General features: G+C 36.2%; 1 protein-coding gene across 1 annotated transcript in view; it reads right to left on the reverse strand.

Moving 5' to 3' along the window:
* Nucleotides 1-8,009, reverse strand: part of MEOX2 (mesenchyme homeobox 2) — a 53,413-nt gene that overhangs the window by 44,382 nt on the left and 1,022 nt on the right. The gene's annotated exons all lie outside the window — the stretch shown is intronic.

The raw sequence follows: 8,009 nt of genomic DNA on the forward strand, positions 1-8,009 counted from the left end.
AAGCAGGATGTGTATTATGGATTGGAAGAGGAGAGGAGAGGAGAGTAAGAGCAAAAGAAAGAGAGTGAGGGAAAGCAAGAAAGAAAGATAAAGAAAGAGAGAAAGAGAAAGTAAGAGAGAAAGAGAGAGAGAAAAGAAAAAAAGAAAAGAAAAAAGAAAAGAAAAGAAAAGAGAAAAGAAAAGAAAAGAAAAGAGAAAAGAAAAGAAAAGAAAAGAGAAAAGAAAAGAAAAGAAAAGAGAAAAGAAAAGAAAAGAAAAGAGAAAAGAAAAGAAAAGAAAAGAGAAAAGAAAAGAAAAGAAAAGAGAAAAGAAAAGAAAAGAAAAGAGAAAAGAAAAGAAAAGAAAAGAGAAAAGAAAAGAAAAGAAAAGAGAAAAGAAAAGAAAAGAAAAGAGAAAAGAAAAGAAAAGAAAAGAGAAAAGAAAAGAAAAGAAAAGAGAAAAGAAAAGAAAAGAAAAGAGAAAAGAAAAGAAAAGAAAAGAGAAAAGAAAAGAAAAGAATCACTTGGCTTCCAGTTAGAGTTTCATAATCCACTGGATTTTATTGGTTTAGTAAAACTATTATGTTCTATCATAAATTAAAGATTTGACTCATTGCTTTGAGACTTGCTTCTTCTGTTTTGTCAATTATTTTGTTTCATTTATTAAAGGAAAACAAAAGAAAACATAGAATCAAGTACAATATAACTTTCCATAACATGACCATTAACTTCTCATGGATGTTATCTTGTGATGTTTATCCAGCACAGGTAATTTTCAATACAAAGTTCCGAATGCTTATTTTCCATTTCATTGAGTAAGAAGCTCCAGGGATTTCAGACTTCACAGCATTCAGTGATTACATCCATCATTAAACAATAAGATATTCAGCAGCAAATTTCCAAATATTGTTCCAGATTTCTCTTTTGACATATAATCTTATGTCTATTTATTAATATCTACAAATTCCAATCAAGTGACCTATCCCCAAAACTATTTGTAAAAATTCACACAGAAAATCAACTCACATTCTGAATAGGAGGTGCCTTAGTATCTTCTGTAGGGCCAAGATCTTGCAATAAAAGATACCATCCCTAATCTACAGTGAACATTACATCTTTAATACCACTGATGTTACCAAGTAGAATTTTGACAACATAAGTCAACATAAGTAGTCTATTTATAGTGTTTAATAGAAGACTTAAGAAGGAAATTTTCACATATTACAGTGCACTGTCTACTACTATATCCCGTTATTTTAATGTGGGGTTTTCTTCACTTTGCGTCATTCACTGGATGTTAGGATGCAGTGAGGCAACTCTGCACTAGTGATATCACAGATACATGTATAAAATTTGCAGAGTAAAATGAATAACATCGTTGTGATTTATATTATTTTCTACTAAAATATTATTTTAAATGGATATGGTATAGGTAAACTTATCAAAGGGCATAGATTTTGTAATATGTATTAATAAATAACAAGGACAATGCATGCTAGAAAGCCAAGACCAATAGCAGCAGTGGCTTTTTAAACAAGCATTCCTTTGCCATATTTGCCGCTGGAAGAATTCAAGACGGCATATAACAAAAAAACATAAGCACTACCATGGCTAACTGGTCTATCTCCTCCCAAGCTGAGCTACATTTATAGTAAAATCTGGTCCGAACAAAAATCAGTAGGAGTTTGTCATCAGTATCTTCCTGGTGAAATTTCCCTTAGCATGTCTGTTTATAAACCATTTATTTCAACAACTTTCTTTTTACTGATTCAAATATTTAAAATATCAGACTAGACTGCATGTATCCAGAAGAATGACATCAGGCTATTTTTTAATTCAGACTTGCATTAAACACAATAGAAAAACAGCTATATGCTCATGGAAGAGCCCAGACGCTCACCCCAGAAGTCAAATGACTCCTGGCTGTGACCACATATACAGTCACCCAGCTCATGCTGGTAAAGGTGATGCAATTGCCCTGCTGAGTAGCAGGAGGAAAGTTTTTCTGCAGGGTGGCTGTGCACCATCTTGCTCGTACTCTGCAACTAGCAGAACTTGAGAAATCGTGATGCAGATCTGTAAGTCTTTAAAGCCTACTAAAAATAAAAAGCATGTACGCACACACACACACACACACAAAAGCTTTTCGATCCATAAAAGTTTACAGCACTTTACAAATGGAAGGAAAGAACTGGTATGGCCATTGTATAAGTTGGGCAAACAGTCATAAAAGGACAGGGCACAGGCTCGAGACAGATCATAGGACTGGGTTCAATGCCCAGCTGTGCACTGATGTAATGAAGTAGCCTCAAGCACTATTTATCAAAATTCTCTAACACCACACTATTTCAGTTAGAAACCTTATTAGCGACATATGCAAGTATTTATATTTAAAAAATATGACTTTCCTTTCACATCCTTTCAAGTTGCATTCTTAAGTATATTAGAACAAGGACACAGGGTAGCATGGCAAAAATAAGGATTGAACCCAACCCCACCATAACTACATTTTACTGATGGGTTTAAACTTTGCTCAGTCTAGCAGATGAAACCAGATTTATTTTGCTTCCTTTCCATAGGCTTATAGCACTGCTTGGTAGAATACATTTTGCTACTGAGAGAAACATGCTATGGCGACCATTCATACTGCCCAGTAACGGTGTCTTTGAAAGCAATAAATCCAGTGAGCAATATTAGGGTATCAGCGGACAGAAGCAAAGATAATGTTACCTTCCCTTGAATTTCAAGACACAGAGCTCAATCCTACGCTTGAGGAATTGAGATACAGCATATCGAGTCATCGCATTACTAAAGAATGAGTATTTCCAAATGGAAAATGATATGCAGATTAACAGGCTCAATTAAAAAACATTTATTAAACAATTGGCATGTCTAAAAATGGCAAAAAGACAAAAAAGGAGAATCACAATCTTACTACTTACATTACAAAATACTACAGAAGTCATACTAGATATGTTAGTACAAATTTTATCCTAGGATGTTAAAAGCAATGTAGGTAAAATTCAATGTGTATATAAAATGCTCAATTGGCAATTTTCAAACAATCAGGCAATCCAAACATTTCATCAGTAAATATCTGCAAGGATTATAAAGCATTTTTCTTTCACTACTATGTAACAGAAGTTTAAAAATCCTAAAAGGTAACTAACTAAAACTATGATTTTTTGAAATTTTTTAGTGACATTTTATCCAGATATTGCCAGAATGTTTGAATCTTTAATCCCCATGTAACAGAATTAAGCTCCGATGGCTTAAAAAAACCTTGAGCACTTCAGGAGTTCCACTGGAGTCAATGGACCTTCTCACAAAAACATTTGTGATGCAGTGAAGGCTTGAATCGGCCCTCCAATGTTTCCAAATGGGTGGGTTGACGAGGAGGGGGAGAGGGAGAAGTGTAAATCCTACTGAATCATTTATACAAACAGACAGAAATGCATAACTAGAAGCCATACATATTTCTTCTTTTTTTTGTCCACAGAAAGTTCTTCTTTGGCTTGGGGCAAAGAATTTTGAAAATGTATCACCAAAATAGTCTTTCAAATTTTAGTCTTAGAAAAGTTCCTGATTTTATTTCCTGAGAGCAAAAGTGAATTTCTTGCAAGTTCTCCCCTATTAAAACAATTCAGCAAGTAGCTCACTAGTAAGCCCAACATTTGATATGCAATCAGTCTTGAAAGTTTTCTCCTAATAGTACGTTTATTACTCATCGGATTTTGAAATGGTTTCATTTATGAAATCTACAGAGTTTTTGTTGTTGTTGTTGTTTTTCTTAAGTGTAAGTGATGCTTTTATACCAGATAACAAACAAATTAACTCTTTCTGGAAAAGCTATGCTTTATTATGTATTTTTTCTTGCTTCTGTTTACAACCACACTGAAAAGCACAGACATATTGATGAATCAGTTACACAGTGCTTTTTGACTACAAGTGTGCAGCTCATTTTTCTTACTGACAGGTTTCAGAAACCAATCAGAAGTCCTCAAAACTCATGATTTCACAGTATTTATAACCATTTGTCAAAATGACCTGCTTTTTAGCAACCATTTCAAACAAGTATATATGATTTATGATATTTGGATGTATTTAAAATAAATTCCCTGGCAATGTAACTTTTTACTGCTTGCATGTTGAGAAGAGGTAGGTTATAAAATATTAAAACTTGGGGAAACAAAGTATTGGTTTTTTTCATGTGATTTGTCAATGAACAAAACCTAACAGAACAGCTACTGAAACACTGGACTGCACCACTGAAACAGTGGATTCCTAAAACACTTTTTCAGAAGCATTTCTAAATTATGCTATTGTAAATACAGTCAAAAATATGAATAATTTTTATTACCTGCTAGCCTTTCCTTGGAAACCTGTGCCATACAGAAAGCATTTTCCCATGGCAAAATTTGGTTTCTTTTTTTTAAAAAAATGGCTTTTTCTGTCTGGGCACAAGCGTTTAATTACATTAGACTTTAAGAGGAATGCAATTTCCTTATATATTTATCTATTGTAATTAAATGTTTGAATAGCTGTAGTGCTTAGAAGAACTCCTTCAACAATACTCAGCCTCCCCCCAACCTTTTCAGCACAGTACAGATATCTTTTTTCACCATAGCATTTTAGACTTCCTTAAGGCTACCAGATTCACCCTTTTTCATATTTCTCAGTAAATCTAGATAGCACTTCCTATATAGGCTTTAATGTGCTTTTTTTCCTGACTGAAGTTTTAAGAAAACTTGGACCTAAGTGACATAACTTAGGAAAACACAGTAGTATGTTTGCATCTGATGTGTTCTGCATTATCTAAGAATCAAAACCTACTCTATAATAAACAGAAATAAAATGGCCCTGAAACTCACAGACAAGTAATGAGAAGGGGAGGCATTAGAAAAATTCAAAATATTCCATCTAGAATAACTCATACCACAAAGCAACATAGCACTCCAAGAATATGTTTTCTATACACTCAGCATGGTTTTCATCCGCACCTCATTAGCACACAGATAATTCTGACCATTAATGCACTTCAAAATAAGCAATTTTATTTGTAACCTACCCTCAAATTTAGTATTGTCTCTCTACTCCTACACCCTTGACATACGCAGAGCTGAGTTACAAAGGTGAGGATGCAGATGCCATTATTCACTGCAAAACGTTCACACAGAAAGATTTGTATGCGCCACTCCTCAATTCACAGGCAACTTTACTGACCCACTTCTGGGCCTACGCAGGTTGAAAGGAATGTTCTGCAGATAATGAGAGAGCAGCTACAAAACCTGGAGACACTGACAGCTGTAGCAAGCAGGGGTCGATGACTACGTAAGCTGTATTTCCCAGTCCTTTACAATGAGAACAGTAGAAAATTTCACCCTGTTCAGTAGCAGTCTATTCAATATCTTCAAAGGGAACTTCCCAGACTGCTTAAAACCTGGGTTAGGACTAAAGAAAACTAGGTCAGTTTATAAAACTATCATGAGAGCACATTTCACTTTGCTTTCTCAATCCCAAATGAAACTGTAACAGCTTAGAGGAAAATATTTCTATATCCTCCCATTCCTTTGCAATATGTGAATTCCAGGGAAAAACACACAGTCCATTGTACGAAATTCTGCTTGCCCTCTGGATTTCTGTTTATAATTTTAAAAAGTTGCTTTCCCGCCATCATAACAAATAAGTAAAATGGGGTATACCTTCTGGTAAATTTTCAGAGTAGCTATACAGCTAAGAAACAGTTACTTGTTTAGAAGATAAATGATACAAGGAACGATCATGTTTTACATTATTTAAACTATCTACAAACTCAGCTTTATGATCTTAAACACACAGAAACAAAAGCTAAGTAGTGCAAGAAAGGGGTAGCCTAAGGTTAATTCAGCTCTGAAATGCAGAACAGATTCAGTTCAAGAAAACACTGAGTATTCTGTGGCTTTAAGTTATATGCTTAAGAAGAGGAAATATACGTGTAAATTAAGCAGGAGCATTAATAATTGTCTCAAAAAGCTGGCACTGAAACTTAAAACAGTCTCTCTCTCTCTTCACCCCTTAGTTATTTACTATTAGGATTTTTTACAAATGTCTATTGAAGTAGTTCCAAGTACGATGAAGGCATGGATGAAATTCTTTCAATCACAGTAATTTGTTTTTTAAAAAAAGATTAATGAGAAATAAAGGAGAGGATGTTCAACCAAATGAGGGGCAATTATGGATGACAAATAAAGAAACACAGCAAATTAAAAATAGTTCTTGCTGCCATATATTAGAAGGGCACTAAATATCTAACACCAGAGATCAGGATTAATAAAGGGGTGTGGTTAAATATTCAGTCCAAAATACAGGGCTTTCCTGAAGAAAAACCAAACATACAGCAGCTACGCAGTTGTTGTCAAAAGACATCTATTTTCAATTTGAGAGATTCACAATTGTGTAAACGGTCATATTTTTTTCTTAGCGGAAGGGAGGAGGAAATAGTTACCTTGATCTTCAGAAAGCCTTAGAAAGTGAGGATCGAAGTACATTGCAAGATAAACGTAACCATGGCTAAAGGCTCGACCTCTTGTCCACTAATCCAGTGGAAGACTCCAGTCACTTCAGGGTAAGGTTTAGGACTTTCCCCACTGGTGTTTTTTTGGTTTGCATTGCAGAACGAAATAAACAGAAAGTGATTCTGATGCTTCCCTGACAGTGAAAGGGACCGATTTCCTTTTTTCCTTTAGCATTAAATAGACTGACAAATACAATCAATCCTTACACCAGCAGACATCCAGTTATTTTCGCAGTTATAACAGGGACTCTTCATACACCTCACGAAATCAGATAATTCATTTTGTCTCATTGAAGGTAAAGAAGACAAAACAAAAGCTTTTACCAGCAGAGTTTGAACTAAATACAGCTTTTAAACTCAAGAGGAGTTTTTAGCAACTATACCAGCTACGTAATACAAAATTCAGCTAAATACATTCTGAATTACTGCAAACGTTTGCTAATGTAATGGACAATGAAGGAATTGATGGTATTCTTGAGGATTATTTTTTAAAATGCTTTCTGTTGCTTACACTCTACCAAGTTTACAACCTTTTGAGTGAAAGAGGTGATGGTTTCAGTTGTGAACTTCATATATATCGTACAAAGCCTTTCACTTTCTCTTCTGTGATAACAAATAATTTGCTATGCCAGTTCTTGAGTTTTCAGTCTGTTGAGCCCTCTCTTTCAAGTGCCTCCTGCCTGTCTCACTACGTTTTTGGTGACCCGCCAGTTCATGTGTGCCCTAATGGAAGTCCCATCAGTTGTGTTGCCTTTGCCGAGTGGCTTTTGTCAGAGTGGGACTTAGACAGGCTTTGCTATTCTAGAAAGCAGAGATAATGTCAAGGATTTTTGCACATTCATTGATGCCAAATTATCACTCTAGAATGACTGTGAATCTACATGTTTCTATGCTTGCCTTTAAGTAAGAATTACAGTGATTTTAAAAGTCAGACAGCTCCTTCCCTTCGTCTGTCCCCGCCACCAGCAAACTGAAGTGAAGCAGCTTTCTGAAACTCCCATTCACCCGTTTGCTTTACAGACTCCAAATTTTGCCCTTCCACGCTGAGGATTTGATGCAGGCTCACTCAGATCCTACGGGGTAGCAAGGCATCAGCTCCTCTCCCGAATCCCCGCTTTCACGGCAGTGCTTCCAAGCGTTGTGCAATCGCCTCGGAGCCGCAGTCAACTGCACGGCGAAGGGGCGGAGGGGAAAGAGCGCGCTGGATTCTGAATTTTGAAGCAGAGGTGTCGTATCGGGCAGGGGGGAGGGGGACGCGGGACCAGATGCTGAAAACCGCACCAAAACTACAAACGTTTCTCTCCCTGGCTGTAGGAAACTCTCCCCCACCACCTTGACTTCATACTCTATCACGTGCTGGATTTTTTCTTTATTTTTCCCCGCGTAGCCTTAATAAAGCTTGCGTTAGTGATGGAGATCCCGAGAGCGCGTTAGAGGGAAGGAGCAACCCGGCAGCCCGGTGTCAGCCGGCGGCGAGA

The sequence above is a fragment of the Corvus brachyrhynchos genome, unplaced genomic scaffold (assembly GCF_000691975.1).
Source record: "Corvus brachyrhynchos isolate BGI_N302 unplaced genomic scaffold, ASM69197v1 scaffold142, whole genome shotgun sequence".
Classification (NCBI taxonomy): Eukaryota; Metazoa; Chordata; class Aves; order Passeriformes; family Corvidae; genus Corvus; species Corvus brachyrhynchos.